General features: G+C 44.6%; 1 protein-coding gene across 8 annotated transcripts in view; it reads left to right on the top strand.

The window, feature by feature from the left end:
- The window catches only part of CADPS2 (calcium dependent secretion activator 2), a 327,080-nt gene that overhangs the window by 30,082 nt on the left and 269,057 nt on the right, over positions 1–27,941 (top strand). Inside the window, exon 1 of one of the 8 annotated variants that reach the window (XM_060279571.1) lies at positions 27,337–27,589. The exons of the other annotated variants lie outside the window; for them this stretch is intronic. The gene's annotated coding sequence lies outside the window, so the exon portion shown is untranslated. Of the gene's footprint in view, positions 1–27,336; positions 27,590–27,941 lie in introns of those variants that run through there. 8 annotated transcript variants of the gene reach the window in all.

Below are 27,941 nucleotides of genomic sequence, written 5' to 3' on the forward strand. Positions count from 1 at the left end.
GGAGGAGAAAAGGGAGGAGATTCGCTGTCCCCAGGCTCTTATGTTGGTCCAAGGGACGAAGAGGGGCATTGCCAGATTCTGACACGGAATAGCGCGGACATGAAACCGACAGCTCATCACACTGTAAATAATGTGCACCAATAAAGACTCTGAAAGACAAGTTTGTGGAGAGCCTCTGACAGCTCCTATGATGTAAGTAATGGGCCCCGCCTGCTAGCCTGCTCTCTAAAATATCACTGTTTGCTCATTTCTATATATAGGGTGCCTACATTCTGCATGTGCAAATGGCTTTATATACCTGTTAGCTAGATAAATTACCATATCACATTCAACAAAAAAGAACAGCAACAATTTGTTGTTGACAAAGGACAGCTGGACATATAAAGGGCCCCATTGCCTTCAGTAGCTTAGGGCCTCATCCGGCCCTGCTCATGAGTGACACAGAATCCCACAAATTACTGTGCCCTTCTCCTAGATCATGCTCCCGCCCCTTGTCTCCTAGGGACACTTTCCGGACTCTTGCCTGTCCCTGACAGCACCTGCCTCCCATCTTCTTTAAGGATTAATTTCATTTTGAAGTGCTGTGTTGATTTAATGAGTCGGGTCTCCCGAATTTCAGAAGAAGGCATCTGGTGGAAATTCTGCTTTTTAGCTGCCGAAGAAATTTGCTTACTCCAAATGAATAATGCTCTGCGTTAGGATAATTTTGTTACTGTTAATGAGTAGATAGACCTCAATCGGCATTTCAGATGTGAGGCAGCAGGGGACCAATGATGACAGAGAGATAATCAGGTTTCTCAGTAGACGAGCCGAGTACTTGAAAGCGCTGTATGGACCAAGGCAGTAATAATTGAGCATATATCTGAATGCTTTAAGTTGTAAACTGCTTAAACATATTCAGAATCCTTTTGACCAGGGATGGGGTGCCTGTAGGAATTGGACTGGGAGGAGGGGAGGCTAGTACCTAGGGAGGCTTAGGTACCGGTACTAACCCCATTCATCTTGAGTGAATGGCCGTGGAAATCAAGGGAGAGGCGTTCTCTTGGATTCTAGCTGCAGTCTTCTCCCTCTATTATCTACCACACTCAAAGTGCTCAGGAACAATGAGCAATCTATTTTTCTAACCCAAGGTGCCCTGACACACAGCCAGCCTTCTCCATTATAGTGCTCTCTTCATTGCTAAGAACACCCGGCCAATTAATAGTATGGCTCATGTGGCATTTTCAAAGGCGCTCTTAGGAAGGAAGTGTATTATTAGAAGATCCCTTATTTCTGTCTTTGTCCACAACCACAGTGGTTTGTTTTTGAAATGAACATGGGACGGTTGGGTTCCACGGTGGATAATACAGCTGAAAGGTATTCTCTTAAGCCCTTGTCCACCTTTCAAAGAGGACATGCCTCAAGCAGTCCATCTGAGCTACTGCAAAGAACGCTTCTCATGTTTAGTTCAATGAAAAGCGTTTCTCTAGTGTTACGGGGATTGCAGCTTCCTTGTTGTGCAAAAATAGGGGCTGCGATTGTTCTGCTTAAATTCTCCAAAGCTGTTCCAGTTCCGCAATTTCGATAAACAACTTGTTTTGGCTGCTCCTATCACAGCAGTGGTAAGTTGTTGGTTAGCAAAAGTCCACCAAGTATGAAAAGGTAGGGGCAGTGTTGGAAAAGGTGCAGCGTATCTCGTTCTTAAATTGTCGAAATGGAAGGAATGAGGAATTCACACTCCCAAAGAGAAGAACAGCTCACAACCACAAGGTGTGTTCTTAGTCTCTCAACCATGGTTATCGGATAACATTAAGTTTGTGGACTCCCCTTCCCCCAACCCAAATCTCTTTATTATGAAGGGTTAAGATGTGAAGTTGGAGAGAGCTGCTTACGCATCAGTGGTAAAAGGGTGGGTGTTATTCCTTAATTCATTTTCCCTACTCCTTGTAATTCAAGTTGAGAACCACTTCAGGAGATAAGTCCTCAGCAATGACCACCAAAAAAAAGACAGCAGAGATTGTTGGAGTCTGAGCAACAAGCATAATTGGCCCAAGGCAGATTGGAACAAGCCTTGTGGAATTGCTTAGTTTGAAATCTTTTTCAGATCAAAGGAAGGGTTTGACCAGAATGCCTTGAGTAAAATAATATACTGTTGTACTTTTGTACTCCACTCCAATCTCCGAAAGGTGAGAGATTCCAGGGGTTCTGGAGCTTAACTATGGTTCATGTTTCCTTTTGGGAATGAGGCACAGCAGAGACTGTAGTGTCTTTAGGATATATGGTTTATTTACACATAGGTAAAGGACCCCTGGGTTGGGACGTGGGTGGCGCTGTGGGTTAAACCACAGAGCCTAGGGCTTGCCGATCAGAAGGTCGGCGGTTTGAATCCCTGTGGTGGGGTGAGCTCCCATTGTTCGCTCCCTGCTCCTGCAAACCTAGCAGTTCGAAAGCATGTCAAAGTGCAAGTAGATAAATAGGTACCACTCCGGCGGGAAGGTAAACAGCGTTTCCATGTGCTGCTCTGCTTGGCCAGAAGCGGCTTAGTCATGCTGGCCACATGACCCGAAAACTGTATGCCGGCTCCCTCGGCCAGTAAAGCAAGATGTGTGCCGCAACCCCCGATTCGTTCATGACTGGACCTAATGGTCAGGGGTCCCAAGGACCCCTGAACAGTTAAGTCTAGTCAAAGGTGACTATGGGGTACACCACTCATCTTGCTTTTCGGGCCAAGGGAGCTGGCGTTTGTCCACAGATATCTTTCTGGGTCATGTGGCCAGCATGACTAAACCGCTAGTGGAACGCAGAGGACTGTGACGAGTGCCAGAGTGCATGGAAATGCCATTTACCTTCCTGCCACAATGGTACCTATTTATCTACTTGCACTGGCATGTTTTCAAACTGCTAGGTTGGCAGAAGCTGGGATAGAGCAAAAGGAGCTCATCTCGTTGCACAGATTTGAACGGCTGACCTTCTGATCGGCAAGCCCAAGAGGCTCTGGTTTAGACCACAGCGCCACCCGCTTCCCTTTTACCTATTTACTCATATATACAACTGAGCTTATGATGGAAGCGGTCACAGCATTAACACCCCAAGGGTCTTTTTTCTTCCCTAGCCCACATTCTTGGGTTCAAGCACAGATCAGCCATGACATTCTCTCCACCTTTTCCAGCCTGAAACTTCTCGCATTCTGCTTCTAGCTCATATAACCGCAGACTATTTTCAACTCTTATCTTTTGTCTTACTAACCAGGGCAGGAGACCCACCCATTTGTCCTCTGGCACTGAGCCACTCCTTTGTTTTCTTAATAGTCCATCACTGTTCCTTTTGTTCGCTTAACGGCCCATCACTTGGGCTGGCTTGGCTATTCCCTCACTAGAATCCTGCTGGATCCAGGAATTTGAAAGGTCTTGTATACAGCCTGCTTCTTCCCCCTCCCAACACAAACTAGTATGGCACCCACAAACTCATAACAACATGTTTGTATTTTCTGAAGTTGAGAGCCAATTAAATGCAGCCTTAGAGGTTCAAAACTAATACCTGCTTGTATAGGAAGAATTAATTGTTCTGTTTTCTATAGCATCACCTTTTCTATTCACAGGAAAAGAAGGAAGGGGTGAGTGGGTACACAAATAAGATCACAATAGTCTTTAAAATACTTGCTTGGGGCCAACCATTACAGTAGTAGACCCGGCATCCCTAAACTTCGGCCCTCCAGATGTTTTGGGCTACAATTCCCATCATCCCTGACCACTGGTCCTGTTAGCTAGGGATCATGGGAGTTGTAAGCCAAAACATCTGGAGGGCCGCAGTTTGGGGGTGCCTGGTAGTAGACCATGTAGGAGCTCTCCTATCTGCTTGGAAATGTATATTTTCCTCTAGTATGCTTTGCTTGTATGTTTTCTCAGCAATGTGGCATATCTAGAAAATTTCAATTTTTTTTGCATAGGACAATTTCCATTGGGAAATTTTCTGGTGCCCTAGTGTTCCAATTCAGCATGTTTATTTTACTTATATTTAGTAAACAGAGCTAAAAACATTGAACCTGCCAAACTTGCTTAATATACGGTACTTACAGTTGGCAGACATTCATTGCTATTAATGAACTTATGAAACAGGCAGATATTTGTGTAGAATCATAGAATAGTAAAGTTGGAAGGGACCCCGGGGGTCATCTAGTCCAATCCCCAGCAATGCAGGAAGCTCAGGTAAAGTACAGTGGTACCTTGGTTTTCAAACGTCTCCGTTGACAAACATCTGGTTTTTGAATGCTGTAAGCCCGGAAGTAAATGCTTCGGTTTTCGAACACGCCTCGGAAGGCGAACATGCCACACAGCTTCCACTGAGGCCTGGCTGTTGGTTATTGAGTTTTCGGTTTTTGAACGTTTCAGAACTCGAACGGTCTTCCGAAACCAATTACGCTCGCATACTGAGGTACCACTGTATCCAGATACAGATGGCTTCTGAATACCAGTTGCAGGAGGAAAGATCTCTCTTGTGCTTGAATCCTGCTTGTGGGTTTCCTACACGCATCTAGGTGGCCACTGTGAGAATAGTGAAAATCTCCAGGGTGTGCATATAGACAGGAACTCTATAATGTTTTCCCTGGACCAATGTTACAATACAACAGAGAGATTTAATGGAATCATGAGTGTGTGTCTTGTACATTATTTTTTTTAAAGAATTTTTCCTCCCACCGCAATTGTGAAGAATCTTGTTAAACATCATTGTAACATGTGCCTTAAACCTTTCCCTTCTTCTTGGATACAACAATTATGGGGTTCAGGCAACCAGCCCGCGGCATTTGTACTTTGCAAACTGTATTGTAACCTGATATTAGATGCATTGCAGTTGTGTTTCAAAATACCTCCCTCCCACTGGTAGCCTCCTAGTATAAGGGTTAAAAAAAAAGCTTTTGAGAAACAGTTGTGTGTGCCTTCGAGGTTTAATAAAAATCACAATATTAAAGAGTTGAAATTAAATAATAAATTGCATTTATTAAATGAGATTATACCCTGAACAACCCCTTTTGTTATTAAATCAAACCTGGGGAATAACCATTTGCTTGGTAGCTTTGGGCAGTCAATATGTTTGTTGTAAGAACATCATCCATCATATTAAAAAAAGAAAGAGAGAATAGGGAAAAGAAAAAAGCTTTTGGCTTTCAGGATGAAAAAAAAAACAAAACCCACCCAACGTTATTGTAGTTCATGTCAAAGTGATGTTTTCCACTAATAATACGTATCATGTTGGCATTACTGAGGGCAGCCTGCAGGCTTCTTCGGTCTTGTGTCCCCAATTGTAGCTGGAGTTCAACCCCCATCCGGGGGTCAGGGATTATGGGAATTGTAATCCAGCAGAATCGAGGTTGGAGAATGCAGTTTCATAACTGCAAGCAAAACCCACTATACCAGGCAGAAACGAGTGTGTTGAATGACTATGAAGTTTAGGAAAGAAGATCTTGCATTTTTCAAGCTCCAGGTTTAAGAGGGCATCCTGGGGAGGAAAGAAACAGTTAAATAGGAGGAGTGTGTTTGATGTGTTGTATCCGACAGAGGCTGAGATGAGATGCACAAGATTGTAAAATTGTTAAATGAGCAGTTCAGCAAGGAAGCCTGTGTCATGAGAATGGTATAATAAGGGAACCGGAAACAGCTTTTGTGGATATTCAAGGATTCTTGAATTCAAACCCGGTGGAAGTGTCTGCGCTCTGTCAGTGGAAAGGCTGGGGCACTTGTGGGCTGCGACGAATTTCCAATCCACTTTCAAGGCAGCTGCCTGTGGAAATTTTGCACCAGGCAGTCATTTCACATCTTTTTGCTTGCCACTGTTTAACTTCCTTAATCAAATTGCAGCAGTAGATTACAGATTTATTGACGTGCTTTGTTCCCCTACCCAACAACAGGAAAGAATGGAGCCTGTTAGCAGAGAAACAAAGAGCCGTAGCCGTGTTTTGCATCCTGAAAGTCCCATTTTCAATCTCTCAGAAAGCATCCTTGTCTGGAACCCCCAGAGTCCCTGCCATGTAAGAGAACACTGAGCTGGATGGACCAGCAGAAAGAAATAAAATTTGGTTAATGGATTTGGTTGAAGGCCTAAAATCCTGGCTGCAGGTGTGGCAGGTTTGGTGGCAAGCATAGTTACGCTCAAGTGGCAGTTTAGGCATTGGGTATACCTCAGGTTTGGGTGGAGGGGAGGTTGTCGTCTCTGCCTGCCCCTCCAAAGGTAGGGTATCCCGTTAAAGGGATCTGGGAGGAGCACTCCTCCAAGGCTGCGATCCCTGCAGGGGTCCCCCTATTTCAGGCATAGGCAACCTTGGCTCTCCAGATGTTTTGGAACTACAACTCCCATGATCCCTGACCACTGGCCCTGTTAGCTAGGGACCATGGGAGTTGCAGTTCCAAAACATCTGGAGAGCCAAGGTTGCCTATGCCTGCCCTATTTGATGTAAGGCAGAAATTGAAGTTTAGGTTGGTTCCCACGAGACAAGACACAGTGATTGTCGGGTCAGCCGGGGGCAAGAACGATCCCCAGGCATAATGCAGGAACAAATCCAGCCCGTCTCTCCGATCAGCATTCAACGTGCAGTTCTAGAGAGTCCCGACAGCCCTTTCCCGACGATTTATTACGACCCATGTCTTGGAGACACTGAGTACATATTCAGAATCCAGCATAGATAAAACGCAGGCGGAGCCAGGCTGAGGTTGTGTACTACAAGCTACTTTATTAAGCGTAAGGCAGAACAAAAGAAAACTCCTCTCGCTGAGAGAAGTCCGGTGGGGGGGGGGGGGGGAGAACCAACGTAAACAGAATACAGTACAGCAAACATCCGTTCCCGTGATTCCAACAATCTTTGCTGGAATGCATAACACAAGCATGTGACCTACACAGTGAGAGGAATAGAAACCTAACAGTGATACCCGTGTTTCCCACATTTTAAGACACCGTCTTATATTAATTTTACTCAAGAAAATAAGCCTATGGCTTATTTTTGGGGGTGTGTGTCTTTTTATTATTATTACTGTAAGTACCTCCTTACGACTAGTAAGAACTGTACACTGCTTTAAGAAAGCAGCGCTACAAATGAAGGCAGGAAGGAGAAAAGGCTTTTCTCCCGCCCTGCTTTCTCCCTCCTTGGCTCCCCTCCTTCCCTTTCAGGCGCGCTGACCCAGACACGAGAAACCCACTCACACAAGCCGCCCGCAGCAACAAGCTGAGCCAGGCGGCAAGCGGAGCAGCGCCTTGCCTTGGACTGCATCCACCGCCTCCTCCTGGCGCCGTTAATGCTGTCACCGCCACGGTTGCCCCTGCCATTTTTCTGCCGGAAAGGGGTCTGCGGGAACCAGGGCAAACCAACACGCAAGTGTCGAGCTCTTTTGCCCGGCTCTGCCCTTTACTTCCCGCTTCCTCCCGCCGCCGCTCTGCCTTGGGCCATGCGGCCCCAGAACGTTTCGGCGGCGCGGCTCCTGCCGCCGCCTGTCACCCGCCGCCGCTCTCCTTCGGACCATGCGGCCCCAGAACTTTTCGGCGGCGCGGCTCCTGCCGCCTGTCACCCGCCGCCGCTCTCCTTCGGGCCATGCGGCCCCAGAACGTTTCGGCGGCGCGGCTCCTGCCGCCGCCTGTCACCCGCCGCTGCTCTCCTTCGGGCCATGCGGCCCCAGAACGTTTCGGCGGCGCGGCTCCTGCCGCCGCCTGTCACCCGCCGCCGCTCTCCTTCGGGCCATGCGGCCCCAGAACTTTTCGGCGGCGCGGCTCCTGCCGCTGCCTGTCACCCGCCGCCGCTCTGCTTCAGGCCATGCGGCCCCACAACATTCCAGCGGCGCGGAAGGGGCCAGCAGGGCTCCCGACGCCGAGGGGTTTTCCCGTCCGGGCGCTCGGCGCAAGTGGAAAAAAAGTCCTGGGAAGAGCGGGAAGGCTCCCAGCGTGGCTCGCCTGGTGACGCGCTCAATTCATGCACCCCCTCCCAACTGGTTTCAAGCCTCTTGAGGCTCTAAAGGAAAGCAAGAAGGTACGTCTTATTTTCGGGGTATGTCTTATATTTCGCGAATGCATAAAAACCCTGCCATGGCTTACTTTATGACTACGTATTAAAAAAGGGGAAACACGGTAACAGCAAGAACCTTTATTGAGCTAACAGAACTGGACAACAGGGACGAAGCAACTGCTTATATACATTTCTGAAGGCCTGGGCCACTCCCACTCCCAAGGTGATTGGCTGTCTAAACTTCCAAGCTGCGAATCATGACTCAAGAGTTTAAGGGCCAATGGCAGAGGCCCAAATCTTGAATTGTTCTGTGATTGGATGTCATGTATCGAATCAGAACACAGGGGCTCAGAATCCTTTGTCCAGACTCAAGCTCAGGCAAATGCAGACCACTGAATACATAACAGGAATCCCCTGCTGGTGGATTGACCCTTGGCATCACTTCCGGCAGGCGGGCCAGAAGTTAATGGTTGCCCAGTGCCTATGTCAATAAAGTTGTGGCCTTATTTGATCCCATCTAATTTGTTGTGTCCATCATTCATATTTGCTTAGAGAAAGTGTGTGTGCTGAGCCTGGGCATGCAAGCAACTTGAGCTGCACCCCATGGATTTAAGCGAGTTTAGTCACATTGACTTAATCCTAAGAAGTCTCAATTTTTGCAGAAGACTCTGAGAATCTTATGAGACTTCTGTTTATCGCTGTTTTGTTTGCTTTTTGGCATATCACCCGCCTCTTATTTGATTTAGGCCTTTGTGTATGAGCTGAGTGAAATTCAAACATAATTCTTTCTCCCCCCCCGCCTGCATTTGTTTAACTTTGGCTTCTTTCTTTTCTCCAATTGTAAAGGGATTTAAGATAAAGAATTAGAGGCAGTTATTTTCATCTCCCCCCACCCCCAAAATGGGATTTTCAAGGCCACCTCCCCTCGTGCAAAAACCTCAGTTGGGAGCTCTTGCTGCTGAACAAGCTTGTTTATATATAAAGGACAATGAACTGAAGAATCCCTCTTTTTAAGCTTTATTGCAAGGAAATTTTCTAGAGACACAGACGTTTTGAATTGGAACCTTGGGGGGGAAAGTCACTTTTGATTTCAAGGAGAGATTGACTTCGAGAAAGTTGCTTTGCTGCCTTGCAAGCCTTTGTGTTGTGTCAAAGTGACTCCATAAAGAATTAGCATTTATTACTGAGAATTATAAACGCTGTCTTTAAGCTGGGAAATATGCAGGAGGTGTTTTCTCTCCACCCCAGCCCCTCCAGCAGGATTGTCTTTCTTGGGTCTGCTTGCTATTTTTGCATTTTCTAGGACAACTTGTAGCTTTCGTTTGGTCTAAAATCCGTTTCCCTTTTCTCTTCTACCGCGATTCTCTGAGTTACGAATTACATGAGTGGAATGCAAGGTCAAATACCATTTAGAGAGGAACATGATAATAGGCAGCTCAAATTATCTTCCAGTTAGCCATAATGCAAAATTAATTACCGACTATCTGCCCTTTTGTAGTCTCCCCGCCCATTTCTACGCAGGATGCTTCTGCTGTTGCTGATTTGGAGGATTAGGTTTGCATAGGTGAAACAGTTGTCCTCTCTTCTTGAGGACTCTGTTCATGATGCTTAGTAAGTACTCCTGTTTTTGCACATCATAATCCCTTGCCTGTATTGCTGGTCACAAAAGCTGGAATCCATTGAAGCTTATCACCTTAATTTTCTTCTGTTTTCAGTTTATGTATTTTTTATTTTGTACTTTTCAAGTGTACACATTTCACTCATTTTATACATTTCACTCATTTTATACATTTCATTCATTTTAGAATCGTTTTGATATTTCAAAACTTGACTCCCTTCCCCCTCTTTCTGCAGTTCCTTAAATTTATTTTTAATACCTTCTCCATTAAAATTATCCATACTGTAGTTATATTTTATGTTTCTAAAGTAACAGGAGGTGCTGTTGTCAGCAGAAAAGAAAAAGGTTTCAGTTTTGTTTTTGCATGCGTGTGGTATGCATTGGTTCTGTTCCTCTTCACTAGGCCTCAAAGAACTGGAAGAAAATATAGAGCAACAAAAAGGGCCTTCAAAAACAGCCTTTGACAAAAAGGGCCTTCAAAAACAGCCTTTGACTGTGTCGACCACAGCAAACTATGGCAAGTTCTTAAAGAAATGGGAGTGCCTGATCACCTCATCTGTCTCCTGAGAAATCTCTATGTGGGACAAGAAGCTACAGTTAGAACTGGATATGGAACAACTGATTGGTTCAAAATTGGGAAAGGAGTACGACAAGGTTGTATATTGTCTCCCTGCTTATTTAACTTATATGCAGAATTCATCATGCGAAAGGCTGGACTAGATGAATCCCAAGCCGGAATTAAGATTGCTGGAAGAAATATCAACAACCTCAGATATGCAGATGACACAAGCTTGATGGCAGAAAGTGAGGAGGAATTAAAGAACCTTTTAATGAGGGTGAAAGAGGAGAGTGCAAAATATGGTCTGAAGCTCAACATCAAAAAAACCAAGGTCATGGCTACTGGTCCCGTCAGTTCCTGGCAAACAGAAGGGGAAGAAATGGAGGCAGTGAGAGATTTTACTTTCTTGGGTTCCATGATGTCTGCAGATGGTGACAGCAGTCACGAAATTAAAAGACGCCTGCTTCTTGGGAGAAAAGCAATGACAAACCTGGACAGCATCTTAAAAAGCAGAGACACCACCTTGCCTACAAAGGTCCATATAGTTAAAGCTATGGTTTTCCCAGTAGTGATGTATGGAAGTGAGAGCTGGACCATAAAGAAGGCTGATCACCGAAAAATTTGAATTATGGTGCTGGAGGAGACTCTTGAGAGTCCCATGGGCTGCAAGAAGATCAAACCTATCCATCTGAAGGAAATCAGCCCTGAGTGCTCACTGGAAGGACAGATCCTGAAGCTGAGGCTCCAATACTTTGGCCACCTCATGAGAAGAGAAGACTCCTTGGAAAAGACCCTGATGTTGGGAAAGATTGAGGGCACTAGGAGAAGGGGACGACAGAGGACAAGATGGTTGGACAGTGTTTTTGAAGCTACGAACATGAGTTTGACCAAACTGCGGGAGGCAGTGCAAGACAGGAGTGCCTGGCGTGCTCTGGTCCATGGGGTCACGAAGAGTCGGACACGACTAAACGACTAAACAACAACAAAGTAACAGAATGACTTTCAATCTGGAAAAGAAAAGTGCTAATGTAGCAACCCCCCCCATTTTTCCAAAAATTTCTGTTTTTTTCTGAGCTTCAAAATTTCCGGAAATTTTACATCTCTACTCTTCTGTATTGGTCTCTACAGGTTTGACTTAAACCCCAAAGAGGCACTCATCCATTGTCTCCTGAGCAGTGCTGCTCTTCAAGAAAGAAGTGCCAAAACTCACTTGTTCTCTTATAATGGCAATGGCACCCACCTGAGAGGTGCCGGAACCGAGTTCTGGTGAGTTCCGGCTGGAACAAAGCCCTGCTCCAGAGGCAAGAGGGAAGCCAGGCAAAGTTCCCCATAAAGCAGAATTGAGTTACAGTCCTTGATAGCAGGAACTGAATTGAAAAGATCCATATAACTCAAAAACATCACACAGTACTTTCGAATCAATGTGTAGAAAAAGGAGGAAAAAACGCAAGCATGGTGTCTCTGTAATAAAGGGTACATGCAAGGTGCCTTGTCCACAGGAATGAAAGCATTGCATATATATCTGATGTAAAATTAGCCTATGTACGTAAAAACACACATATCACCATTGCAGTTCCCTCTCTCAAAATGTGTGGTGCCTATTAGGAGGCAAATCTAAACTTTCCAGACTCATTGCTGTCTAAAGTGTCTTAGAATCATAGAATCATAGAGTTGGAAGAGACCACAAGGGCCATCCAGTCCAACGCCCTGCCAAGCAGCAAACACCATCAAAGCATTCTTGACATATGCCTGTCAAGCCTCTGCTTAAAGACCTCCAAAGAAGGAGACTCCACCACACTCCTTGGTAGCAAATTCCACTGCCGAACAGCTCTTACTGTCAGGAAGTTCTTCCTAATGTTTAGGTGGAATCTTCTCTCTTGTAGTTTGAATCCATTGCTCCGCGTCCGCTTCTCTGGAGCAGCAGAAAACAACCTTTCTTCCTCCTCCATATGACATCCTTTTATATATTTGAACATGGCTATCATATCACCCCTTAACCGTCTCTTCTCCAGGCTAAACATACCCAGCTCCCTAAGCCGTTCCTCATAAGGCATCATTTCCAGGCCTTTGACCATTTTGGTTGCCCTCTTCTGGACACATTCCAGCTTGTCTGTATCCTTCTTGAACTGTGGTGCCCAGAACTGGACACAGTACTCCAGGTGAGGTCTGACCAGAGCAGAATACAGTGGTACTATTACTTCCCTTGATCTAGATGCTATTCTCCTATTGATGCAGCCCAGAATTGCATTGGCTTTTTTAGCTGCTGCATCACACTGCTGACTCATGTCAAGTTTGTGGTCTACCAAGACTCCTAGATCCTTTTCACATGTACTGCTCTCAAGCCATGTGTCTCCCATCCTGTATTTGTGCCTTTCATTTTTTTTTTGCCCAAGTGTAGTACTTTACATTTCTCCTTGTTAAAATTCATCTTGTTTGCTTTGTTAAGATCATTTTGAAGTGTGGTCCTGTCCTCTGGGGTATTAGCCACCCCTCCCAATTTGGTGTCCTCTGCAAACTTGCTTAGGATGCCCTCAAGCCCATCATCCAAGTCATTGATAAAGATGTTGAATAAGAATGGGTCCAAGACAGTCTTAAGCCTTTCCAGGTCCAGGGCCCTCTCTTAGTTTTAATTTCTAGCATGGTACATTTCATAATTTTTTAATATATCTCCTCCTAGATCTAGCCTGTTGGCCTGCCCTCCGTTGCTCTTTTATTCCCATCCCTTCCCAGTAGTTGAGAATCCATTTGTTGCAATGCTGTTTGCTTCCCTGGGTCAGATCGCAACACTGTTTGAAAACAACAGCTATATTCTCCCATGTCATTAAAAAGTGCTTTGGGGCGTGCTTTTTTTCTTGGGGGGACGCAGCAGTACACATACCCCTAAAAGTTTTGTGAATCTAAGTTTGGCCTCATTGAGGTGCAGTATTTCAATATGAGTAGGAAAATGCCAGTTCCCCTAAACATTTTTTTTTAGAAAAAAAGCACTGCCTTTAGGTATCGCTTGCTGATTTTAATATAAACATAAACCTCTTACTGTGAAGAAGCTGTGTTTGTACCCTTACATTTTAAAGTGGGGATTGTACAACTAAAATGTTTTGAGAGAATTGGAGAATGTCATCTCTTTCTTCATCTTTCTCCCCATTTTAAACATTTTGGGTGGAAAGGGTGAATACAGAGAAACAAATGTATGTTTTATTTTCCCCATGCAGTGTAGGAAGAGCAAACCATTTTGCAACTGCACTTCATGTCCCTTTTGTGTTTGTGCGTGTGCATTTGTGTGTGTGGGGGGGTCTATTTTGTTTTGAGTGGCTGAGCACAAAACACTCTTGCTTATTTGTCATCGTGTCGTGTAGGCATGTTTTGTCATCTGTTTGGCGCACGTCTTTTAATTTGTGTGGAACCCTTATTGACTTTCGGCAGAAGCTCATATGCATCTGTTGCTCTCCTTTTCCAGAGGAGGACACAAATTTTAATTGGAAGTTCTTTCTGCTTCTCCCTCTTATCAGTTATGGTTCATGTGCCTGTCTGCAGGCTTGCGAGCTGTCAATGGGTTCTCTGCAGTTCCTCAAACCGGAGAAAACTGCACAGATAACCCTGTGGAAGAAAGAATATACCTAACCCCAGAACCGGGGAAAAACAATTTTAGATTCCCAGGTGCTGCTACCAGCTAATTTGCAGGTGTCAGCCTCTCCGTTAAGTTAGGAAACAGCAAAATGCCTAGGCATCAGCATCACATGTATAGGTACCCATTTATTGCTTTGTTTGGTGTGTATTTTAGTGCATTTGTTTACCTCTCTGCAGGGCAGCACTTTCAAAAGTGCTTTTAAAGGCAAAGAACCCAGGAGGGCATGAAAGCTGGATGAAGAGAGTCTTTATCAGTCTCTTGTGTCCTACACACACTGCCCTCCCCTTCTTTTGCAGTGCTTTCTCTGAAACGCACAGCACCCACTGGCCGTTCCCTCACATTGGTATGGTCATTTCGCAGGGGGCTTGTACCCCACAGCGATGTAGCCTTGGAGTCCAAGGCATCTCTCACAGCTAGCCTGCCACCCGCCCGCCCAATATGGACCCCAGTCTTTCATCTTCCTCCTCCTTTCCCCCAGCAACCCTTGCTCAAGACTCTCTCTTCCAGTCACCTCTCACCCAGTTACCCTGGCAAATTTTTCTTTCTTTCTTTCTTTCTTTCTTTCTTTCTTTCTTTCTTTCTTATTTTTATTAAAGATTTTCTTGGTTTACAGAAATATGTGCAATGTCTCTCGTAACATATTTGCAAATCAGCTTTATTTGTTGAGACATTGGGAAGAAAAGGGGGAAAGAGGTAGATGGGGGAAGGGTGTGGGTGGTTAATATATGTGGGGTTTTTGCTCTCAGAGACCTTGTATTGTTTCTTAATGGCCTTAGCTTGGCCAGGTCGTTTTTGCATGGGCTAGTCCAGGAATTCCTCTGCAGCTTGCATTTCTCCCTTCACATCCCAAATAATCGAAATCCTACCATTTGTTAATTTCTAGTGTTTAGTGGGTCCCCCCCAATCTTTAATGCCATGAAGGGGGTCTTTGTGCACATAGCTTTTCTGTGTGTGATTTATCATAGGAATAACTGGTTCCTGTAGACCTACTCCTGTTTCCATTATTTCTCTTCATTTTTGCATGGTTGGGTTAATAGTACTAGAACTACTACTATTTATTTATTTATTTATTTATTTATTTATTTATTTATTTATTTTCTAATTTATATCCCACCCATCTGGCTGGGTTTTCCCTGCCACCCTGGGTGGCTTACAACATATAAAAAAACACAACAAAACACCAGACATTAAAAAATATGCTATACAAGCAACAAACAAACCAATATCAAGAGCAGAAGGTCAATACATCGATTACACATTAATAATAATAATAATAATAATAATAATAATAATAATAATATTCATACCCCACCCATCTGGCTGTGTTTCCCCAGCCACTCTGGACAGCTCCCAACAGAATATTAAAAACACGATAAAACACCAGACATTAAAAACTTCCCTAAACAGGGTTGCCTTCAGATGTCTTCTAAAAGTTAGATAGTTGTTTATTTCTTTGACATCTGATGGGAGGACATTCCACAGGGCGGGTGCTACTACCGAGAAGGCCCTCTGCCTGGTTCCCTGCAACTTTACTTCTCACAGCGAGGGAACTGCCAGAAGGCCCTCGGAGCTGGAGCTCAGTGTCCGGGCTGAACAATGGGGATGGAGACGCTCCTTCAGGTATACTGGGCTGAGGCAGTTTAGGGCTTTAAAGGTCGGCACCAACACTTTGAATTGTGCTCAGAAACATAATGGGAGCCAATGTAGGTCTTTCATATATGCCGCTATAACTTTTTGCGACTTTGGATGGAATTCTTGATTTCTTAATGGGTGGACCCTTAATCGGTAGCAGCTGTGTTCCATTCTGGTACATGCTTGGGGCAAAAAGGGTGAAGACAATTGGATCTTATAAAGGATTTTTTCTAAAGATATTCAGAGAGAACTGCATCTTCAAATCAGTACTGGACTTTTTATTTATATAATAAAACTCATGTGTTGTGAAACAGTAGCTTTATGAAAGCTGGAGTGCCCCTTGGGGCCATCTATTTAGTCGTCATGCTGCATCATGGAACGTGCAAGGCATATTGCCCTGAATAACATAGTATATTTAGCTACATGCTTGATACAGGAGAAGGTAAAAATAAAAATGCAAGGTGATATAAAATAAGAAATGTCCCAAAATGAGAGCTGGATTGCCAGGTTTGGCACTCAAGACAGTCTGGTGCCTGGTTATGATCAAAATCCATATAATTTCTATTCTGCAATTGTTGGGGATTGGAGTGGGGGTTGGGAGGGAATATCATTCTTCATCTTTGTTTCTAAGTTTCTTTGCTTTACGAGCTTGTCTAATCTATGCCTCCGGAGTTTTGTGAGCTATTCCACAAAGTTCCTTTTGAAATCTGAGCCAAGATCCTTATCATTGGCTGTAGAGGAGAACTTAAACATTACTATAGAACTGTGCCATTATACAATATCTTCAAACAAAAAGCCTACTTTTTGCGTGGATTTACTCTGTACTACTTCTGTATGTGCTTTCTATCGTGAAAATGTAAAAACATGCTGATTCCCGGACCATCTGTGGGCCGGATTTAGAAGGCAATTGGACCACATCCGGCCCCTAGGCCTTAGTTTGGGGACCCCTGGGTTAAAGGAAACTTCTGTTTCCACCTGGGATAAGATGGGTGATTCTTTCCCCTTCCCAACTCTTTTAATGTGCTGGCGAATCATGTGCACACAGTCTCTCAATGTTCTTATTGCATTCCACCATCACAATTTTTACCCAAGTTGTGCCATGTCAGGGGCATGTGAAAATGTCCTTTTTCTAACCACCAGATCAGTCAGCTCCTGCCTATCTGAGAGAGTTCACATTTCCGAAACTTAGGATCATGTACTTACGGTAGTCCTAAGAGCAAGAGTATCAAAGACCATGCGGTTCTAAAATATAATTGGAATAATAATTAGAACACCTTTCTGAAAGATGACTCTTGTCGTGAATACAGATTACGAGCCTGCTCTTCATTTTCATTTAAAGGCAGGCGTTTGACTTTAATCATTTAAGCATATAGAGTTTAAAGCAATACCGATAAAGGGATAATCACTGGGCACCTTTCATGCACATGACCTTTGGCAGTGTGTATCTTAACATAGAGACTGGAGTTTGAGATAGTGGCGGTAGACAGAAGTATCAAAAGCAACAGCCTCCTCTTCTGCTTGTAAACAGAAAGCTTGAACACTTTCTGGAAATTCTTGCCACGTGTCATGTTAGGGGACTTAATATTTGCAGACAGGAGATACTGAGGCTTTGAGGAGTCATTTCTCAGTCAGTTAGAATGTCATAGGAGCGTTAAGTTAGAAAGAAATGGAATTAATTTCGAATATTTTGCACAGTGGGACCTTTTTCTGTGTTCTACTGCCTATGTCTTTAATAGTCATAGAATCAGAATCATAGCATTGGAAGGGATCCCGAGGGTAATCTAATCTAGCCCCCTACAATGCAGGAATCTCAGCTAAAGCATCCATGACAGATGGCCATCCAACCTCTGCTTAAAAACCTCGAAGGAAGGAGAGTCCACAGCCTCCTGAGGGAGTCTTTGTCGCTACCTTCCCTCACTCTTTATCTCTGTATGGCCAGTTAGTTGGTACCTTAGGGTGTCATAAATCAGGTTATTAAATGATTCATATATATATTTATTGGCAAAAGTTGAGGCACTATTTTTTTATATCATCCAAGCACACAAAAAGAATTAAGAACCTTTACTGTCTAGAAACAGAAGGTAAATGCAAGGGCTGAAACATGAATAAACCAAGAGTTTTGATTGCCTATACAGCCAAAAACTGTTTAAACAGCTGCATCAAATGTCTCTAGACAAAAACGTTGACTTCTGTAAGAGCTAGTCTTGCCACAAAGAAAGGTGTTTGTAGTCCATCAAATTTTCTTGAATCCAGCTACCCCCATGGCAGCAATGTTCTGTGTTCCACCTTCTCTTTACTATATTACATTGGCCTTTTGCAATTAATTCTTGTCTTTGTATCAGAAAGGCACCCGGCCAATTTGGTTGCCAATAAATATTGCTGCAGGCATTTCTGAGATCATAGTCTTTCCAACGAGTGGCTCCTGTCCAGGTTTGTTAATTGTCTTACTTTAAATGTTGTGGGGATCCTGTGCCCTTTTAAACTGTGGATTTTTGGGGGTGGGGGTTATTGGGTTGCTGTCTTTAATTTGATCATGTATTTTGTAGCTTTATATTTTGATTTTATTCTGTGAACCACCCTGAGACCTCCGGGTATAAGGCGATATATAAATTCAAGACAGAATAATAATAATTCTTCTCTGAATATCACACATCCTTTGCCCTTAGGCTTGTTTCGTATCACCTCCCCCCACTATAGGCATTGCCAAGCACTATCATCTATCATCTTATTATGACGTGAACAAACTGTCTCTGCCCCTGGTGCTGGTGGGAGCAATGTCTAAGGCAAATTTTGTCCAGTAGTAACATTGTTGTTAAGGGACCCAGGTGGCGCTGTGGGTTAAACCACTGAGCCTAGGGCTTGCTGATCAGAAGGTCGGCGGTTCGAATCCCTGCAATGGGGTGAGCTCCCGTTGCTCGGTCCCAGCTCCTGCCCACCTAGCAGTTCGAAAGCACTTCAAAGTGCAAGTAGATAAATAGGGACTGCTCCGGCGGGAAGGTAAACGGCGTTTCCGTGCGCTGCTCTGGTTTGCCAGAAGCAGCTTTGTCATGCTGGCCACATGACCCGGAAGCTGTCTGCGGACAAACGCCGGCTCCCTCGGCCTATAGAGCGAGATGAGTGCCGCAACCCCAGAGTCGGACACGACTGGACCTGATGGTCAGGGGCCCCTTTACCTTTAACATTGTTGTTATAAGAATTCTAAGGTCCCAAATATAAAATAAACGCTCATAAATGTACAAGGCAAACACATACACAAGTATATAAACCACGTGTCTGAAATAGTACAGGAGAGCAATCCTGAAGCCATTTTGACTCTCCCAAACCATTTTGACTCTCCCAAATTGACCCTCAAATATTTCTCTGCAAGGAGGAAGCCAATAGGAAAGCCTCTCCATTGTCTCTTGCTTAGCTGTCTTAAGGGCATATTTGTGTATGAACAGGGCAAGCCTGTGACCTGGATTCAGGAATTAAAGTATTTACCACCGCAAAAGAAGGGCCAGGCTGCCCAGGTAAAGCAATCAGTGACCATTAACAGATATCCTGGCAAATAGGATTTCTGCTGTAGACTGCCCCCCCTTCTGTGATGTATGTATGATGTTTTGGAGGGTGGTCTTGAGCTACAGGGTGGGCAATTTCAAAAGTCTATATAAGGGCTTGCACACCATTGTTCTGGATCCCTCCTCCCTCCTCCCTCCTGCATGTAGTGAGTGAGGACCCTGTTGCAACAGTTTAATAAAGATCAGGCTTAGTAGCTGCTTTGCTTCTCAATATTCTCTGGTTGGCCTCTGTTATTTTCTCCTACCGATAGGGAACCCACTTAAGGACTCTGTACAGGCTCTTGGATACTCCATAAGGGAAAAGGAGCAGGTTTTTTTCTACAACATTGTACAAGTGAGACCTGTGACGAGAAGTTGCAGTGCATTTTCACCATGTAAGAAAGAGGAGTGTGCCGGTGCAGAGCACCAGTCACCCAGCTACCTTTTCCTAGGACACTCCATTCCATTTCCCCACCCTCTGGCTTTCCAGTTTTCTTTTTCAACCAAAGCTCGACATCCTATGGCAACAGAGCACGCTCGGTCCACATTGCATATTGCTTTGATGTTTTACCTGCCCCTTAGGTTGTATTTTGAAAAGATTCCTTGTACTTCTTCAAATCTTGGAGTTCCTCCAAGCATGCTGACAACTCTCCTTTGTTTTCCACATGCCTTATTTTGGCATTGTTCCTATTTTCACTCAGCACCTCCGTTTACAATTAACGAGACTGCCCGTAACAGAGACAAAAAAAAAAAAATCACTTGGCTTCTAAAATCTTGCTTTTAGTTGTGCTCCTACAGGACTCTCGGCTACTCTCACCTTTGTCTGGTTTCAAAGGCTTTGGTTTTAGCCACTATGGCTCTCGCATTTCACACACAACATGATGGTTTTATATTTGGGGAGGGGGGAGGGGAAGGTAATGGCAGATGAGAGCAATAGTGGGCTGGTTTTATCCTGCCTCCCTCCCCCCTTCTCCCTTGGATATGAATTCTTTCGGGCTGCACGTACGCAGGCTAGAACATTTGAAGATGCCAGCAGTATCATGAAAAGGAGGAGATTTGGGGTGGGGTTTTTTTGTCTAACCTTAAGCAAAGACTTACATCATTACAATAAATTCTAGTAGTGCAGAGGGAAACAGCTTGGTCCCATAGTTAGAAAATTGCTTGCGGTTCACAGACTGTTAAGTATGTGATAATGCCTAGAATTTCTGCATCGTAGAAACTATGTCGTGTGCCTGGAAGGAAAGTCACATTTCTGCACATCAGCTTGCCACTTGGAAGAATGCCCCTGCCTCCCCCCTTTGCTCTGTTCTGGGGGTTCCTCTGCCCCAGGCCCATGGGGGGGGGCAGCGTGCTGGGTGAGATGGGAGGAAAGCCCCATTCTGCAAGTGGAAAGCCTTCTGCAGGATTTCTGTTAGGTGAATCCTACCTACGGGTTAAACCACAGAGCCTAGGACTTGGCGATCAGAAGGTCGGCAGTTCGAATCCCCACGGCGGGGTGAGCTCCTCTTGCTCGGTCCCTGCTCTTGCCAGCCTAGCAGTTTGAAAGCACGTCAAAGTGCAAGTAGATAAATAGGTACCACTCTGCTGGGAAGGTAAATGGCATTTCCGTGCACTGCTCTGGTTTGCCAGAAGCAGCTTAGTCATGCTGGCCACATGACCCGGAAGCTGTACGCCGGCTCCCTCGGCCAGTAAAGCGAGATGAGCACCGCAACCCCAGAGTCGTCCACAACTGGACTTAACAGTCAGGGGTCCCTTTACTTTTACCTTTACCCTTAGATTAAGGGACGCGGGTGGCACTGTGGTCTAAACAACAGAGCCTAGGGCTTGCCGATCAGAAGTTTGGCGGTTTGAATCCCTGCGACGGGGTGAGCTCCCGTTGCTCGGTCCCTGCTCCTGCAACCCATCAGTTCGAAAGCACATCAAAGTGCAAGTAGATAAATAGGTACCGCTCCGGCGGGAAGGTAGATGGGGTTTCCGTGCACTGCTCTGGTTCGCCAGAAGCTGCTTAGTCATGCTGGCCACATGACCTGGAAGCTGTATGTGAACAAACGCCAGCTCCCTCAGCCAGTAAAGCGAGATGAGTGCTGCAACCCCAGAGTCGTCCGCGACTGGACTTAATTTACCTTTACCGTTAGATTTGTCAGAATAACAATATGTGTATTTATTGTGCTGTGGCTGGTAAGGAAATGTCAAGCTACATGCCTAAAACTGGGGATGGGGTGGGGCTTAGAGAACTCAACAGGGGACCTTGGGAAAAATAGCAGCCCCTTCCTGAGCATCTTGTCTAGTTCTGCTCCACATGTACAAACCAGCTCAGAAATAGTTGCCATGTTTTTGGGGAAGGAGGAACGACTCCCATCACCTTGTCTGTAGATACGTCACTTCAGCTGGGCCAGAGAGATAATTTATTGTCAAATAAGTGCAAGGTGTTCGGCACTGAAAAACCCCATAATCTTCAAAGTTCGAGGAACTGACTTGACAGTTATAAAATATATAGTCCAGACAGTGCTCAGTTCCTCAGCGAACACACCTGTCTCTTCTGATCAATAGTGGATAGACTTGAATGGCAAAGCTGTGTGTCATTCTAGCAAGTGCTATTGGAAATTCACAGTGCTCTGCCTGGCTAGTGGTAGATGAGGTGTTTCGAAGCCATCAATATTATTTAGTCGGCAGGTGATTGTAGGACTTTCTTAATTGCTGTTGAGCTTCCTGGTTGAGCGAAGCTTTTTACTTTGGTTTTTGGCTCTTCCGCCTTCTATTTTAGTACACTTAAAATCACGTCTCAGTATTCAATTAGCCTGTTTTATTTACTAAATCAGATTATGTTGACTTCTGGACCCTCAGCAGCTTCTAGTCCCCAGGTAGATAGAATTATTTAGTTCTAGGCCCAGGAGACTACTTCAGCAACAACAAAAGGAATATCAGGGCCGGCTCTAAGGCAAGGCTGGGTGGCGCAGGGCTGCCAGGAGGGCGCCACCGTGAGAAATGGGCCGGGGGGGCGCACCGGAGCAATCTTCGCACCACGGCGCCCGGGCGCCCGACATGCTTAAAGACGGCCCTGAGGAATATTGCCAATTCTCCTTTCCATCCTGTGTTACAAAAGACATATGAGCTATTTATGCACTGGGCTAATGCCAATGTTAATACTCTCCTATTATTTAGGAGTTAAGGGGAGAGAATAACTCTCACACTCCACTTTCCATTTTGGAGCTAACCAGTTCAGTGCTTTATCACCAGTGTAAAACTACAGAATGCAGTCATGGTTGAGGCGGGTTTATGAATTGTGTTTTGCGGTTAGTTTGCGGCTAGCATTAACGCCAGACCAAATGTAACAAATGAGCTCTGAAACAAAAAGGGATGGAAAGGAATTGTGCTCTGAATTGCCAAGACCACCGAGTAGCATCGTTTTGCTGCCTGAGGTAAAACAGGAAGGTACCACCCTGTATGTGTCCTCAACGCAGCTTCGCTTACTGGGGTTGTGCAGCTGCAACTTCCATATTCCAGCAAGGTCTTGCAAGAGGGTCATGTGAGCTTCCCGGGGCTTTGTGAGATCTTTCTGGAAGCTGCTGTCACCTCCTCACTTTGGCAGGGTAGGGTGGGGCACCTACAGTGGTAAAGAAGTGACTACAGTGGTGGCTTCCACCAAAACCCAGAAGCTACCACCACAGCTGCAATCCATGGGGGGGGGGTGCAGATCTGCCACCCCTGTGAATTTTGGTGTCCCAAGGAGAATGCTTCATATTGCCTCACTCAAAGGTTGGCCCTGGTTTTGAGAGAGCTGTTGTTTATAGGGATTGGTGTTCTCTGGACCCACCTTGTCCTGGATGCAACACTCCATGGAAAAGCCGAATCTTGAAGTGAATGGGGATTTCCCATCATGCCCCTCTCCACCTGCAACCAAGGTTTGGTAATTTAAATGGGTTGTTTTTGTCAAGTTCCTATTTAGGAACAAGTGAGCCACCTTTATAATTCTTAAACAAACCAATCTTTAAAGAGCTGGCGGCTCTTTCTGAGTGGTCCTCACCCCCTCTTTTCGTGTAGTTACTCAGAACAAAAAAGAGAGCAGATCTAGATGGGATGCTAAAGACATCATTACAAATCACAGCAGGGATACACACACACACACACACACACACACACACACACACACACTGTTTCCCATTTTTTAAATACGTAGTCATAAAGTAAGCCATGGCAGGGTTTTTAAGCATTTGAGAAATATAAGACATACCCCGAAAATAAGCCATACTTCCGCGCCATGGAAACCAACCCCCACAGGCACCTCCACTCACAGAGTCACTCCATGCGGCTGGCACTCCAGGAGCGCGATCAGCTGTGAAGCGGCGCTCCAAGAGCTCTGCTTAACAGCTGATCGCACTCCCGCCTTGCTGGCTGCATCCCCGCGCTCCGCCTTCTCGTCCACCGCCGTCCCTGCCGCTTCCATGCTTGCCACCACCGCTGGGATTACTGCTTCTTCCTTGCCTTGCCCGGCCAAGGACGCCTGCCACCCAGAACCGGTGGCTGCTGCAGCGCCGAGCACTCAAGAGAGCCCAGCAGCGCCCTGAGCTGTAAAAACCATACTGGCAATAAAAAAAAGACATCCCACTGAAAGTAAGCCACCCTGTGTTTTTTTTGAGGGGGAAAAAGTTATAAGACGGTGTCTTAAAAAAGGAGAAACACGGTATATATAAACACCACATTAATAGCAGGATAGCAGGGTGGGAGGGGAGCGATTTTCATCGGTATCATAGATGGGGAGGTCCTGGCCCATATCATGCTGTGGCCCCATTGAAAGTCCTTGCTATTTCATTTTAAAACCCTGAGGTGGTTTCTAATGACATGGCTCCCACTACATCTAGTTTGATGCTAAGGTTTTGTACAAACCTGACAGAAAAGACTGTGTTAAAACAAAAGTCCAGAAAACCTTCAGTGGGGTCTGCATTAATTGGATTGCAGGGACCCTAGTTTTCATATAATAATAATAATAATAATAATAATAATAATAATAATAATAATGTTATAAAAACAAGGAAGAGAAATGTTTCAGCAAGAAGAAGCGTTGATTGAGGGAAATACAACAAAACTATTGATACATTTCTCCCTCTCCACTGACCTTCAGTCCTCAGCAAGCTTTGTAGGGTGGGAGAAGTGAAAACAAACTGCAGTGGTATCTCGGGTTACAAACACTTTGGGTTACAGACTCCGCTAACCTGGAAGTAGTAATACCTCGGGTTAAGAACTTTACCTCAGGATGAGAACAGAAATCGTGTGGCGGTGGCATGGCAGCAGCGGAGGCCCCATTAGCTAAAGTGGTACCTCAGGCTAGGAATGGTTTCAGGTTAAGAACGGACCTCTGGAACGAATTAAGTATGTAACCAGAGGTGCCACTGTATGTCAATAACTGTGCAAACCTTTGGAATCCAAACCAAAGAGCTGCTGCAATGAGACTTTGGAAGACAGTGCATCTTGGGCTTGTTTTTTCCTGTTTAGCTCTTAATAAAGGAGAAAAACTCTACACCGTGCTGCACAACCCTGTCCACTTTTCTAGTCTTTGTTTTTCCTGATACTGTAATCTAATTAACGTTATTGATACTAGAACTAGTTCGGACTGCTAGTAGCACATCAGTCAGAAATGGTTACCAGGGGGAAGCTGGCAGTGCAAAATGTGGAGGATATATTATAAGGCTATTAAAATTAGAACATGAAATCCATGCATTGGTTATTAAATTCTCGAAGATCATGTATGCTATTATGACTAAATGAATCTGTTGCAGTAGCAAAAGGCGGAGATTGTAACAGCCACCCAGAGTATTAAATTAATGTAGAATTGTATTGCTCGATTTCTACCTGGTTTAATGACTCACAAGTTAAGCATTTTCTTGCAGGTACAGTGGAAGGTCTGGAGGGATCAGTAAGATATTGCTGTTAAATTAAAAAGGCGTGTCTGGAAGTTTGATGTAGTGATGGAGGCCTGCCCCCCCCCCAACTAGTGAATGTGCTATATTTGATGAGTGTTTCCTAATATAAATGGGGTGCTTACTTTACTTGTGTTAACATTCTCCGACCCATGTTCCCATATCTGTCATAAACTATTTAGCTCAGGTTACAAGGGCCAGTCCCCGGTGCCTCCTCTCCCATGATCCTGGCAGCTCAGCAAAAAGTGTTCTTGTGTAGTAGGGGCAGGTTGTGATGGGCTTTGAGGGCCAAATATGGCAGAATACCTTTTTAAAGTTTGACCACATAGACACTGGCAGCCCTTGCCAGTGTGGACAAGTAGAGCTTTCAACAAAACATTCCATCATGGAGTTCTCCTGTTCAGGATTCCAGCTGGCCCTTTCCTATCTCTCCACCCCCAGTTTTTTTTGTTGCCTCTCTCTCCCAAAAGTAGGTGAGCTTTCTGTATCAACTGAACAGTCGTCGTTCGGATGTTGTTGGTTTCTTTTTTTCTCCTCCTCTCAAGGATATATGGTGCCATTCGGCATGCAATAAAGATCCAAACTCTGTGAATGAATGATCTCTTGATAGCTAGGATAATACAAGATCTACATGATACTTCACAATATTTTTTGTGTGATTGGCTATCCTATGCTCTTAGGACTCTTCCGAGGCCACATTGCTTCTCTAGCCACTGCCTCCAATGTTTTTGCCTAGCTGAAATGTCTCCCTGAAGTCTGATAAGGTCTCTTGCTTTCCTACCTGCAAAGCAGAGAGGTCTGTGAGTGTGCAGGAGCCTATTGTACAAAGGTAGAATTTGTATTCATTCCTTTGTTGTGTTTCACCTCTGGCCCTGCCTGCTACTGGCAAGTGGCCCTGGGACTGGAAAAGGTTTATCAAGCCTACAATAATAGGTTTGTGACCTACTCATCCTTTGAGATATATAACCTACGAAAGATACTGATCTACGAAATTCCCTGATACCAATGGTATATGATAATGTTACTTTCATTAAGGCTATTGTCATAGCTGCCAAGTTATCCCTTTTTTTAAGGGAAATTCCCTTATGCTGAATAGGCTTCCTCGTGAGAAAGGGAAAACTTGGCAGCTATGGCTATTGTGTATATTACTGTCCTGTTCTAGATATCATGAGATTAGTAACGTAAAATGTTTGAGTGGGTTTTAGTTGTTTTATGCGTGATAATGCAAGTTCTAATACAACCTTGTCTTCGAAAGATGTTTGTTCATTCGGTCAGTTCACGAGTGAAGCATCTATTAGTGTTGAAATTTGCATGATGCAAAGTCATGTTTCAATTGGCAGACATTTAGCTAGCTTTGTTTTGGAAACACTTTCCTGTTTAGTATTCAACATGTAGAAGGCAAACTGACTCAGCTATTTAAATTCAGTTCCCTTAAGGTGTAAAGTACTGTCATAAATTGCAGTTCTCCTATTAATAGTGATGGTTTGTAGAAACTGGAACTTTTCAACTGATTTCCTTTGCCCCAAATATGTTACTCTGCATATAGTATATAAGAATAATATTTTATGTAGATTTCTTAGCTGAATTTCCTTGCTATGCTTTCATTTTTGTTTATTTTCTTATGGGGCTTAAGATTTAAGGGCAATAGCAATGGATGCACAAACTGTTTTTCAATATGAAATATTTTCTGACCAGCTCTTTTTATTTTTAAGTAGCCTTTTCAAAGTTGGTTCTTTCAGTAAAGGAGAGAGTTCTTTCCTGTTGTTCTAAGAGTTGATGAGGAACAAACTTCTTTTGAAATGGGCATGACATGTTTTCAGTCTATAAAGCCTGATCTGTTCCTGGCTGTGCAATGGATGGTGTGTTGTTGTGTACCTGCTTTGCTTTCAATTTGCACAAGGGAGTGATACAGTAAATGGGTTGGGAGAATTGGAGGAGTAATAGCATAGCAGGTTTAAAGGCAGTAGCGCTGCTAGAATTGAGGACTCTGAACAACACAAATCGTGGACTAAAAAGGCGAACATGAATTCACATTCAAGCTGTGTGTCTTTTTCCCCCAAGCAACACCTGAAGGCTGGAGGGTCTGGGGTTTTTTGCATCAGTTTTCAAAACGAAGAAATTAAACTGTGGTTATATACCATTAACAATCATAAACAACTGCTCTAGTTACCAGGAAATCACGGGAGAGCGTGGGGAGCAATGGAGGAATAAAATTCTGTAAGGGGGAGCAGGTTAGTTGCTAACAAAAAACAACAACCCTTCTTCAAGAGGGATAGTGAATGTATATTTTGTTGATGATTCATTCCCCGTGTTTGCATTCATGGGATTGTTGTCTGTCACATGATGGTGTATGTTTTCATTCCAAGGAGTTGGACGTGACGGAAACAGGATGTTTGTGTTACTGTGTTTACTGAAGTGGGACTGTTGTCCTTTGTTCACTCTCTTTGCTGCCTGTAGCTAGAGAGAGGGAGCCATGTTGCAATGCTCCGTGTGTGTTTATATGTGAATAAAAGTAGATTAGCCAAAATGCTGAGTTGCTGAGTTCTGTTACGCAACTGCGCAAACTCTGCGGATCCGTAAGTGTGCTCCCCATGCCCACCCGTGATTTCCTGGTAACTAGAGCAGTTGGCATCAGTCGCTGTGATGCTCGGGCTGAAGAAAGCTTTTGAAGCTCCCGAACGATTGGCCAGGAGGGAGAGAACATGCCAGTCAGGCATGTGTCTCTGCCAGGGTCCTACTCGTGAGTAAGAGATATTAACATATTTTGCCTCTAGAAATTTTTTAAAGTGAAACCTGGTGATTATGGTTTGTCCGGAGTGCGGGTGGGGAGCTACCAGCCTGATGCAAACCCCCATGCTGGAAATGATTTTCATATATATATATATATATATATATATATATATATATATATATAATGTAGAGGTACCCCTGACCATTAGGTCCAGTCGTGACCGACTCTGGGGTTGCGGCGCTCATCTCGCATTATTGGCCGAGGAGGGAACCGGCGTACAGCTTCCAGGTCATGTGGCCAGCATGACAAAGCTGCTTCTGGCGAACCAGAGCAGCACATGGAAACACCGTTTACCTTCCCGCCAC

The sequence above is a fragment of the Zootoca vivipara genome, chromosome 10, assembly GCF_963506605.1.
Source record: "Zootoca vivipara chromosome 10, rZooViv1.1, whole genome shotgun sequence".
NCBI classification, from domain to species: domain Eukaryota; kingdom Metazoa; phylum Chordata; class Lepidosauria; order Squamata; family Lacertidae; genus Zootoca; species Zootoca vivipara.